Source organism: Cryptomeria japonica, chromosome 9 (assembly GCF_030272615.1).
Source record: "Cryptomeria japonica chromosome 9, Sugi_1.0, whole genome shotgun sequence".
In the NCBI taxonomy this organism is placed as follows: Eukaryota; Viridiplantae; Streptophyta; class Pinopsida; order Cupressales; family Cupressaceae; genus Cryptomeria; species Cryptomeria japonica.
In genome coordinates this window covers 161129166-161142653 of record NC_081413.1, presented here as the reverse complement: position 1 = coordinate 161142653, position 13488 = coordinate 161129166, and positions in this window count along the sequence as shown.

The following is a 13488-nucleotide window of genomic DNA, read 5'->3' as shown; positions in this document are numbered from 1 at the left end:
AGGTTAGGTAGCGGAGATGGAGGCGGAGATGCTAGGAGGGAGCAGGGGGTATCAGACGTAGTACGATCGTGAAGATTAAGGTTGACGGGTTTGCAGTTACAGTTGATAGACGTAGCTAGCAGAGTGATATCAACAGCTTGCAGAGGTCAGAGAAAAACGTGATGCTCTTCAGTGAGATTTTTTGCATCAGATGAGTCGGGAAGCCTATTATGTCGCAGCTTATAGCGTAGTGGTCCCAATAGCACATCAGGTTGTTTTGTATTCTTAGTATATGGTTTGATCTAAGGGAGCTAGGGCACCTAGATAGGACGTCATTCAAAAGGCACCACCTCCTCCACTCGATGATGAGGGAGAGGCAGAGAGATAGGTTTGTTATATCTCCTAGATTTTGTTATATACCCCATTTTTGTAGCCTATACGATTCTTGCTCTAATGAGACATTGTATTTGACAGTTGATATCATTTGTACTTTGAGACATTGAAATTATGATGATATATACAAGCTCTTGATTTGATTTCATCGTACTTGTGTTGATTGATTATGAGATGTCTTTCTATATGCTTTATTTTATATGTATGCATATCTTTTCAGTATGGATGTATGTAATGGAGATGAATATGGATGCTCATTTTTTGTTTCATTTTCCTATGCAAATAAATGATGAAAATGATTAACCAGTAATGCAAATGTTTAGTTTTTCATGCAATAATATGAATGCAAATAAGTATATAATGAAATGTATGGATCTATATAATATGGTCATGTATGCAGCTAACATCTCAATACACAAGTACTCTATCAGAGAAACGGTGATGAAAAATAGACCACTTAGCTGAGAAATGACGATTGCTTCAAACACTCATTCAAAAGATAAAGAGATCATTGTTATCATGTCAAAATCACTCGAAATGCATAAAATTTAGAATAAATGCAACCTATACATAGTCATTGGATTTGGTATGCTTAATTTTCATCACTGAGTGTTTTACAAACACAACAGGCAAAATAGAGTTCCTTTCTTTTCATATGCAATATTAATTATCTTGTCCGCAATGACCCTTTTTTCATTCATATCCTTGGATAGATTACGCATGCATCCGGAGTGCACATTAAAGAAATTCCCTCAAACAAACAAATAAATGACTCCAACCTCCCTGTAGCATACAAATAAGCGGAGTTGAGGTATGTGTGGGGATTTCACCTTGATGTGAAGGCATGTATCACAAACACCTAGCTGATTAAATATTTCCAGATCATCAGAATCATTCCTACAAGTAGAAAACAAAGAAAAGCATTATGCCCCCAATCCTTGCCCCTCTTAGTCAAGATAGACTTCCTCGAGTTACTCAAAGGGAATAATAATCGAAAACCAATTTAAAAGACAACACATAAAGAAAATTTCATGCATATCTCGAATAGTTTAATGACTGTTTTAAGTAGTCTTGTTTTCCTTGTTTACTCAGTAATAAAACTCTTCAATAGTTTGGAGATAGGTGACTGACTAAGAGTGGATGACCTGGTACTACTGACAGAAAGATGACTTGGTTGAATTACTTAGGACATGTAAATTGATCAATTGATTTCCCTAAGACTAGGACATTGATCGGTTTCAAGCCATGAGGGTTCCAAAAGAACTAGATGTCACAAAAGCAACTAAAAGTTATGTACAAGAGAAAGTAGAGAGGCAAGAAAGTGGGAATGAGAATGGGAAATGCCCAATTTCCATTGATAGATGGAGTGCTTGAGTACAAGAGGCGCCTGTTTACCAAGTTTTCACCTGCTTGGCAAAGATCCTTTCTTGTTTTCTTTTTTTCTTTTTTTCAAGACATTTTATGATTTTTATGGTTTTTTCAAGACATTTTATGATTTTTAGGAATTTTTTGGGATATTTTAGTTGTACAGGTTGCTAGAGAAGAGAATACTAAGTGAATACATTCTTCAAGTGGACGGTGTTGATCGGTTCATAGAGTTATTCTCTTTTCGATGTTGAGAGTTGATAGGCACCAGAGCCAAAGACTGCAGTAATGATGTAGGGACCTAGCCAGTTGGGTTCAAACTTTCCTTTGTTGTCTCGAAACTATTGATTTTTAGGATTTTCCCTCAAAACAAGGTCACCAACCTGAAATTCTCGTTGTCAAACTTTCTTGTTATAACCTCTAGACATTCTCTTTTGATAGGCTCTTGGATGAACAAACGCCACTTGCCGACGTTCATCCAGCAACTTGACTTCTTGCAATCTAGATATTTTGTAGTCTTCATTAGTAACAAGACCTTGCAAAGAACCTCTCAAAGATGGTATTTCTACCTCAATAGGCAAGACTGCTTTGGACCCATACACCAAAGAAAAAGGTGTAGCCCTAGTAGGTGTTCTAATACTTGTTGTATAAGCTCATAGTGCAGGATTGAGCTATAGATGCCAATCCTTTCCAGATTTGTTTATTGTTCTGTGTAAGATAGTCAACAAATTTTTGTTAGATGTTTCAACTTGTCCATTACCTTGAGGGTAGTATATGGATGAACAGTGTTGTTTGATTTTGAATTTTTCACAGAGCTCATCTAGATCTTTATTTTTGAACTACCTTCCATTGTCAGTCACAATGGAAGAAGGTATTCCATACTTGCAGATGATATAGTTAAGGATGAATAGAGCTCCTTGTGTTACTGGTTGCTTTGATGAGAAAAACCGCTTCTATCCACTTAGTGAAGTACTCAATGGTAGTTATAATAAACTTGTGTATGTTAGATGATGTGGGATATATTTGGCCAATGAGGTCAAATGCCCATTGTTGAAAAGGCCAATGTGTGATGAAAGGTATTAGATCCCTTGCTGGAGAAAGTATCAGATTCCCATGTAGTTGACACTTCTCACAAGTTTTTGCAAATTTTATAGCATCTTTCTCCATATCTGGCCAGTAGTAGCCGACCCTTAGTAGTTTTCAAGCTAAAGTTAGACCATTTGAATGAGATCCACAAGTACCTTCATGGACTTCAGATAATGTGTGTTGGGATATTTATTTTATAGACACCTAAGAAAAGTACTATCCAAACATCTCCTAAATAAATCATTAGCGATGATGACATACTGTGAATCATTTTAGATTAGGTTCCTTTTCTCATTACGGGTAAGATTAGCAGGAATAATTTGGTCATGCGAGTAAGAGTAAATGTGGCTATAGAGAGATGAGTCATGTCCAATAATAGAACAGAGCATCTGGGACTCAGGAGAATCATAGGCAGGATAATGTAACTCTTCCACTAGGAATTCAAAGTGAAAGTTAGATTCTTGTAGCTATGGTATGGATGCCAAGGTAGCCATAGAATTCGCTGCTCTATTTGTTCATCTGAGAATCTGTTGAAATGATACAAAGGTAAATTATTTCTTGAGGTCATCAACCATTCTCTTATAAGGCATCATTTTATCATCTCTAGTCTAATATATATCATTGATTTGGTTGATGATCAGCTGAGAGTCTCCATAGATGTACAATTCAACAAACTTCCATTGATAGCCAGCTTGATCCCATTTACCAAAGTTTCATATTCTATAATGTTGTTTGTGCAAGGGAAGAGAATATTGTAATCCTTTGGGATTGAATATTTTTTAGAAGTAATAAAAATTATTCTAGCACCAGAACCATGTTGAGTGAAAGACCCATCAAAGAACATTTTCCTTGATTGCTGAGCAAGGTGCATGATAGATTCATCCGTAAATTCTATGTGCAAAGGTTAATTTTCTTCAAGAGGAGTATCAACAAGTTGATCTACAATGACCTATCCTTTGATAACTTTGCATTCTATAGATTCAATATCAAATTCTGTAAGAACCATGACCCATTTAGCCAATCTTCCTGTAAGTGTTTCTTTGCTGAGAAGGTATTTGAGCAGATCAATCTTAGCCACCAGCTTAATAGAATGTGCTAACATGTAGTGTCTTAATTTTTGTGATGCAAAGACTAATGCCAAACAAGATTTTTCTATGATAGTATAGTTCATCTCATAGGACACCAAGGTCCTGTTGATATAATATATAGCTCTTTCCTTTTTATTCTCATCTTGTTGTGCCAGAAGTGCCCCCAATGATGTATCAGTAGTTGATATGTATAGAATAAATGGTTTACCTTGAATTGGTGGCATCAATATAGGTGAATTAGAAAGATATTCCTTGATTTGTTTTAGATGTTGTTCACAATCTTCATCCCAGTTGTATTTGACTCATTTCCGTAATGCCTTTATAAATGGTTTAGCTTTATCTGCTAGCTAAGAAATAAAGCATCTTATTGATTGGAGGATTCCTCGTAAACTTCTCATTTGACTGATATTCTTTGGAGGTGGCATTTCCATAATCGCCTTAACCTTTTCTAGATCCACTTCAATTCCTTTCGCTAAAAGAATATATCCTAGGAGTTTACCAGATGTAACTCCAAATGCACATTTCTTAGGATATAATCTAAGTTTGAATTTTTCCATTCTATCTAATATTGGACCTAGTTCTGATAGATGTTTTGATCTTTTCATGGACTTTACTAGAGTGTCATCGATATAATCCTCCCTATTTTTGTGCATCATGTCATGAAAAATCATTGTTACGACTCTTTGATAAGTATCACCTACATTCTTTAAACCAAAGGGCATTACATTCCAGCAAAAGGTTCCCCAGGCATAGGTGAATGTTGTTTTCTCTTGATCCTCAAGTGTAATTTTGATCTGATTGTATCTTGTAAAACCATCCATTAAAGAGTACATTTCATAGCCAGCAATCATGTCCACGATCATTTCTATGTTGGGTAGTGGAAAATAATCCTTCGAACAAGCTTTATTTAAATCTTTGAAATCAGTACAAACACAGATTGATTTGTCGGGTTTAGAAATAGGTACAATATTAGATATCCATTCGGCATAATCAATTGCTCTGATGAATCCAACTTTTAATAGTTTTTCTAGCTTAGCTTTAACAAGTAATGCAACATGAGGATGCATTTTTTAGATTTTTTGCTTAACAGGTTTAAATCCAGGAGTGATAGAGAGATGATGCATTATGAGGTCAGGATCTAGACCTGACATATCAGCATATGTCCATGCAAAATTGATCTTCTTTTCCATGAAGAAATTAGCAAATTCTTTTAGTTCTTAGCTGACAAGGATTGAGCTACATGTATGGTGTGATGAGATTCTTCTATTCCAATATTTACTGGTTGTGTAGGTTCAATTAGAACTGATTATCGCTCTTGAAAGTGATCAGGCAAAATGTCAAGTATCTCACCTTTAGGTGCCTCAGAAAGGTTTTCACCGTTAGGTACGTCCTTTATTTTTACTATTTTTTATTCTAACACCGCCACAGTGTGGTTTTCGCCATCAAAGCTCTTTTTTAATTTTTTTAATTTTTGTGACTAAGATACTTGACACTTGTTGTTGTCATGTTCTCACTTTGTTCACTGGTGGAAGAGTCAATTGGTTCAACTGTATTAAGATAGCAAGCTAATGTATAGTCATTGGTGAAGGTAGGTATATCCAAAGGTTGGTCTTGAAGAGTACAGTCAATTAGTTCAGGATGTACCAAGGATAAAGTTTTAATAGGTTCAAGGGAGTTCATGGTTTTATCATCATAACTTTGGACTGATAAGTAAAGTTCCAGAAGACTACCTTGCGTAAGTATCTCGAGACTAGGAAAAGTTACAACACAATTATCAAAGTGCACGTTAATATTTAGGGGACCTAACCCAATAGACCTACCACTAGTATCATCCTCTACTTCAGATTGGACTACACATCATAGTTTGACAGTAACAGGGTCAGTGGGAAGAATCTCAACATTCATGACAGACTAGTCATAGTTTGATGTCAAATAGGTATTGTTATAAATAGAGCTTATGTTAGAGTGATCAGAGTCATAAGATGAAGTTTCTGACTCTTCTTCAAGTGATTTAGTAAACGTATATATAGTATCAATATCTACATCTTTGATGTTGCAAGTTCCTTCATGATTTGGTTCATTTATCACTTGCATTTGACATACTTGTTGACATAACCCTAATGGCTCTATTAGTCTCTGTCGCCTTTTCCATTCAGCTTCCTCTGGACTAATGATCATCCTGCTTCTGTAGCCTCTAATTCTTATTTTGTAGTTCCATGCCTCATTTGTTCTATCTCATTAGAGGGAGTAGGTGAATAATTTTCTTGTGCTCTTTCTTCTTTCAGTTGTTGTTCATAGTCTTCTTGTATTTTTAGCCTGATTTCTTCTATTTCCTTTTGCAATTTCAAGTGTATTATCTCTTGTGCTTTATCTATGATATCACTAGATTCTTCAAGATATTTCATAGTAGATGTATCTGAGAGATGATTTGGACCCCATTCATACTCATTCAAGTCATTTTCTAAATCATCTATTTGTATTCTACCTGTGTATGTGATCAGAATGTTCATTGGTGCAAACAACTCTTTAATTCCTTTGATTTCTTCTCACATGTCTTCTGAGATTTCTACTCCTTGTAGTGTTATTTTTTATACAATTTGAACTTGATTACCAGCTGCTTCTTCTCTCTTGACTTCCAATTCTTCTTGTTCACTTTCATACTCTTCCTGAGTTTGCTAAATATTGATTTCCTATGATGTTGAAGGTAGTATCTTTTTCCTCCACTTAGACTGATGATGAGAAGTATGTTTCTAGTCTGATGACTTTCTTAGATTGTATCCAAGTCCATCTTTATTATTTGTAGACTTATTTTGTAGCTGAATAGGTTCAACAATGCCTTCTTTATGTTTTCCTAGAGGACCGATACCTAAATATCCCATGTGGTGAATCATCTTATAGCCTGGACCATATTGTGCTAGGGAAATTTCACAGTGTTGTATTTCTTTGTTTTTACTATCTTCTTTGAAAATCTATTTGAGAACAACATCCTCTTCTATTTCATCTGCAAGGGAAGTAGAGGAGTGTACAAAGATACTATCATAAATGACATTTGGAGTTTAAATTTGTGGCTTCATAGCCTCTGATGATTGTCCAGATTGTCTTGGTGATGGAGGAAGGGACATTAGTGAAAGTATAGGTTCTATTTTATATCCATCCATGCCAGTATATGTGATTTTCAATTTCTTTTCTAAATCTTTCATTAAATTTGTTGAACTTTCAATTGTAGAAGTTTCTCTGTTATGTGGAACAAAAGTATCAGCACTTTGCGTTAATGCATTATAGGTATAGCTTGTATCAACATGAATACTGACTTCAACTCCATTACAAGAAAATTTCAAGCACTGATGATATGTAGATGGTACTGCTTTCATTTCATGAATTCATGTCCTGTCTAGTAAGATGTATGAAAGAGGAAGGTCAAGCACCTAAAAAATAACATCTCTTTCTACAAGTCCTACCTTGATCGGTAATAGCACCAGACCTTTAAAGGTTCTTTCTTCTTCATCATAAGCTTTGATTGTTATTTTCTTTGTTGGATCAATGACATTTTCATAAAATCCTAGTTGTGCCAGTAGATTGTAGGTATAAATATTCAACCCAGTGCCTCCATCTATCAAAACACGTTTGACTCAGCGTTTATGGATCATAGCTTTGATGTGTAATGTTGGTTATGCAGGTGGTTCAATGAGTTGTCATCTTCTTCAAAGAAGGTAAGGTAATGAGGCAAAGTCAAGTGACCCACCATAGATTGAAACCAACCTACATCTAAATCTTTGGGGACATTAGTAGTGAGCAAAGCTTTGTCCAGGATCTCTCTATGAGCAGAAGAGATCTTAAGCAGTTCAAAAATGGAGATTTGAGCATTAATTCTTTTCAATTGTTCGACAATGCTATAACCAAGAGAGGATGATGAAACTAGTTGTTTAGATTTAGCTATGATTGTATCTGGTTGTTTGTTTGAAGAATTTGGTAGGTTTGATGTTGTTTGATCAGGAGTTAAGGAACTAGCTCCTTGGAGAGTAACCTTCTTTTGAGCACAGATCACATCATTTGCAGTTTGTGCTTTATTTTGTTTATTTTTTATTATGATCACATTTCAATACTCAAATTGGGAAGATTCAATCATGTTGATCACATTATCATTGTTAGTGTAGGTGTAATTGACTTTGGTACCTCCCTTGGATTTTGAGGAATCACCTTGTTCATAAGTAGGTAAGGGATCTTTAAAATCTTTGTGATCAGCATTAATCATGTGATTTCCAACAATAATTTTGCCATCATCAATGAGGTCTTGGATCTCATGTTTGAGTTGCATGCAATTGTTTGTTATATGACCCTTGTTTCGATGATATTCACATTATTCGTTTTCCCTCCACCATTTGAGTTTAACTTCTGGATCATATGGTCTAGAATTGTCTGGCAATGTTATCAGATCATTTTCCAATAAAGTCTTAAAAGTTGATTCATATAATTCTTCTAGAGGAGTGAAATCATGTTTAGGCTTTGAAAGCCAAGGTTTCTCTTTAAACCACTCTTTTGATTTTTTTGGAGGATTTTCAACTGCAGATTCAGCTGCTTTAAGTGCTTGTGTGTCGCTAGCCAGATTAAATATTGTGGGTTTTGGTTTTGTTTTAATAGTGTCTACCACTCCATCATTAACAACGTTTCTATTGTTATCTTTGTCGTATTTCCACTATTTGTTCTTTTCTTTGGAACTAGAACCTTGTTGTGTTTCTTTCCAAAGTGATATATCTCCTTTCTTTATAAGCACATCTTTCATTCTGAGGGAACTATCTAACATTTTGTTGAATGAAGGGTACACTTGCATTTGGATATTGTATTTCAATTCAGGGATTGGGTTATTGACAAAGATATCCATCTTCTCAGAATCTATAATAGATCATGAATATCTAGAGAACATCTTTCTCCAACATTGAAGAAAAGTGAGAAAAGTCTCTCTTGTTTTTTGTTTGGTATTGCAAAGCTCAATCATAGTGAATGGATGACGAATGTTATAGGAGTATTGTTGTAGAAACAATTCGATGAATTCCTCAAAAGTTTTGATTCCCATAGGTAGGCTTGAAAATCATTCCATATCTTGTCCTCCTAAACTCTTCGGGAAAAGGCACATGGGATATGTTTGTTCATGCATGAACTCCATACATAAAGCACAAAATTCTCTGGCATGGTCTTGAGGATCTATATTACCATCATATCTGTCAAACTTAGGAATCTCCACTCTTGAAGGAAATGGAGGCATGTAAAGGTTTTTGTCAAATGGAAACGGGCATATCATGTCTAGAGAATATTGCTTTGATGATTTATCTTTGTTTTTCATTTTTGTGATTTCAGTCTATAACTCTTGTAATTGTTTGTTTACCAACACTAAAGGTGTCTCTTCCTCTTTGGTGATAAGGGTTTCAATGTTATAATCAATAGGAAGTTTAGCACCTTATTTTGCTAGCTCTAGAAAATAATCTTCCTTTTCTCTAGCCATGATGATCTTCATCATTTTTTGGAAATGTTTATCCTTTAGACAACTATTTATCATAGCTTATGTAGGTTCAGAACCTTTAGAATTGCTTGATGAGGAATCACTTTCATTAGCATGGGTGCTAAGGCTATCATGAGTATCATGTTTAGTAGCTTGTCTTTCTTGCCTTTCTCCAGACATGATGGGAGATAAGGGCTGATCAAAAATTGGTAAATCTGATGATGAAAGTTTATTAGAGACGGGCTCTTCTACAAAGAATGGATTATTTTTTGATGAAAAGGATGGTCCTTTACCTTTGTCAGCTTGCTTGCAAGAACTTCAAGTTTGAAAAGGCATTTATGACTGATATGACCGAGAGCTAGATGTGATGCAGAAGTCAAGATCAAATTGAAGCTAGTTGTTCATTTAATTTAGTGATTGAGAGAAGTAAATAAGATTCAGTCTAGTTTCAGGAAATATTTATCTTGTATAAGATGTGATCTAAGAAGCTTAGTTTGATTTGAGAGAAGTGACTAAGACTCGATCTATTTTCAGGAACGATCTATCCTATATAAGACATGGTCTAAGTGATTTAAGTTTGATAAGTAGTTAATTGAACTAGCTGAAAGATGATCAACAAAAACGTGCAACACAAGGATAGGGGTACACTATCGAGATTGTTTATGCTCAAAATTATGATGAACTATTTTATGCTCACTGTAGACTGATTAGGCAAGTTTGACTATTCAGAAAAAAATGTGTAGACAGACAAGTTTCTGGACTGACAAAATCAGGAATTCATACGATAGAGTTTTCAGACCCAGATGACAATTTAATAGCTCCCAGACGATAGAGACAGTTTGTCATACGAGTTGCTTCCTAAAATCGCATGACAGTTTAGTGGCCTCCAGACGATAATCTTCTGAGTATGATAGTTATTCATACGACAGTATGATAAGGTCCAAACGAAAAATTTTGCAGACTCGTATGACAATTTTAATAGAGTCAGACGAAAAACTAATAGGATCAATGAACACTTGTACGACAATACATATGTAGCCAAACAACAATTCAACAGACTCGTATGATAGAGAACTGGACAGAGACAAGATTCTGATAGACAGAGTTTTTATGACTAACAGAGACCAGTTTTTGGACATGGACATAGTTTTGATCACTGAGTTGTTGATGTTTTTGATTTGTTTTCTCCATTTTCAGTATTTCATTTTCAGTTTTAGGGATGAAAACACAGTAAACACGCAAGATGTATAATGACTTTCAAGCACAACATGCTAACCCTACGAAATTTGGCTTAGAGAAGAAAACCTTTGCTTGTAGACTTAGGTACACACCCAATAGCTAAACAGAATATGGTTGTTGAGTTTCACACAATGGATTCTCAATGTTGTATTAGCTGACTCCAAATGCTAATGGGGGCATGATATGGCAAGTGTCTTGGAAGAGTTACTATCTCTCTAGCACAAAGATTATCCCCCTTTTGGAGGTGAATCAGGTAGCCTCAATCTTATAGTTCTTAGTCAGGAATTTCATTCGAAATTACCCCTTGAAGTCATGCAAGCATGATTGAGACCTATAGCCCGAAAAGGTACCGAAACAAGTTGTAGTCACGTAAACATGATTGAGACTGTGAGGCCCTACAAAATGTTTGATATGAGAGATCTCAAAGAGAAAACTCAAATAATCTTGTCCCATGAGACTTTAATCACCAGAGGCCTATTAATTTTAATGAGTTAGAATGCTCAGGTCCAGCTATACTCACTTGGGTCGTTCTCACAGGGTGATTACTTTTTCCCACTGTGACAGGCTCGCTAAAGGTACACAAATCTCAGATTTAGAAAAAGCCTCAAGGGTCTGTATTTCTGATTGTTTGTGCAGACAAGAGCATACTCTCCTACCTCTTAGATTTTTTCTAAAAAACAAAAAAGACAGATTTTTTCATTAACCAGATAGCAATTTAAGTGCCTAAAAGATGAATTTAAAGAATACACGATGTTTGGTCAATTCTCTTTAGGCAACCTGCAAGAACAATGCATTAGTAGTTATTTTTCTTTTGATTCTTTGATAGGAGTATGTTTGATTGATAAATTCTTTGACAAGTGTTATGTAAGAAACCGATTAGGCTGTGAAAATCTTAGGTAGATAGAAGGTAGACTAGGGTTAGCGTTAGTAAAATCCAAATTTGATTCACGAAAAAACCCTAATAGTATATTGTTTCTAAAACGAGAAAACAAAAATTTGTACAACAATATATACCTTCTCGTACGAGTATTCCCACAGACCCAGAAAACCAAACATAGAATTAGAGCAGAAACTCTTACGAGTATTCTCGCTAAACCAAATGATAAAAGACATAACTCGACAGAAGCTCGTACGATTTTGGGTAAATACTCGTATGACCTTTTGTAGAGGCTTGTATGGACGAAAGCTGAGAAATAATAAAATAAAAAATTTGAGGCCAAAAGATTGAATTCTAGGCCCCACGGTGGTGCCAAAAATGTGTGTGTGAAAATTGGATCGTATCTGTATCTTGAATACACAACACTTCAATAAGTCATTAGATGCATGGTTAGTAAATCAATCAACAATGAATAATAAACCATCACAAAGTGACATATTGCCTTCTAGTAGATGTGAGTTTATTCTTGCTCTCAGATTTTTATATGCAATACCAGTGACTAGACAACACCTAAACGAAGGATTTAATCTATATGAGTATGAAATTGAGCTAAATGGATGCAAGATTGAGCTAGATAAATGCAAGATATGCAAGATTAATGAATATTAGGCTAACATGATTAAGCTATGAGTAAACATTAAGCTAAATGATTTAATATGCAATAACTAATATGCAAATATTCTCAATACAAAATCTTAATGAACCTAAAGCAAAAACAACATAATAACAATACAGTCTCCAAGATCCTTGATTAGGAGATGAGAGCCTGAATTTATAGAAAATTCATAAAGAAACCAACGACCGAGATCAAATGATGATGAGTGGTCAAGAATTTCCAAGAAGAAGCACAATCCAGGTGAATTGATGTGATTGGCTGCTTTTCTCAGTTTTAAAAGAAATTGAACTAAAATTAAGATAAAACCAGAAAAAAACTGATTTATTCTCTATTTTATTCAATTTTGAGATATAATTGTTTTAATTGCTTTCTTTCAATTTTTTATTTGATTTTCAAGATTATCTCCATTTGATTTCTTTTTCTCAAATTTTAATTATTTTTTCCAATTAATTCCTTTTTTCCAATTAATTCATTTTTTGATGATTTAATGGCAAATTGATTTATTTAATTAAATATACTAGGATATTTAATAAAATAAATAGGATAATTGTTTTAAAAATGATTTACTTGAAATGATTAATTAATTTAGAGTGATTAATTTGCCATGTGACATTGATGATTTAAGAAAATAATTGTGTGCTCAAGATTAATTTTAATTGCCTTTGGCTAGGACCTTGGTGATGAAATCGAGACTAGGGGGCCTATGGTTTTAGGTGACCAGTACCAAGTACCACATTGGAAGTCATGGAGACAAAGTGGATTGCAGTTAGTTGAAGAAGTTGAGGAAATACAACTTCAGAGATCCCAAGAACACCTGCATGCAAATACCTGTCACAAGAGAAGAATGGAGGCACATAAAGGAAAAAAACAAAAATACTCTGAAGAAGAAAATTATCATTTAGAAAGGGAATCAATTTATGAAAAAGTACAATACAATCCTTATAAAAGGATAATAGCAACCCTAAAGGTGTGCAACCCTAAAGGGATAATGTGTATTTAATAATTAGAATAATTATTAAATACCTAGAATATTTATTAAATGCCTAAGTTTAGCTTAAGTGTAGAGTTTAATAGACTAATAATTAAATAAATAATTATTAGCTAATACAAGAGAACTCTAACACCCCCCCTTAAGATGAACCTAAGGAGTAGCTAAAAAACTAAATGCGTGATGCAAAAAATGCAACTACATGATGAAGGCAAATTTGGGTCCCGGCAACAAGGCCTGATGAGGAACCCAATCACAACCAAATCTCTATGAAATGGAGAAATAGAGAAAACCACGTGGGAA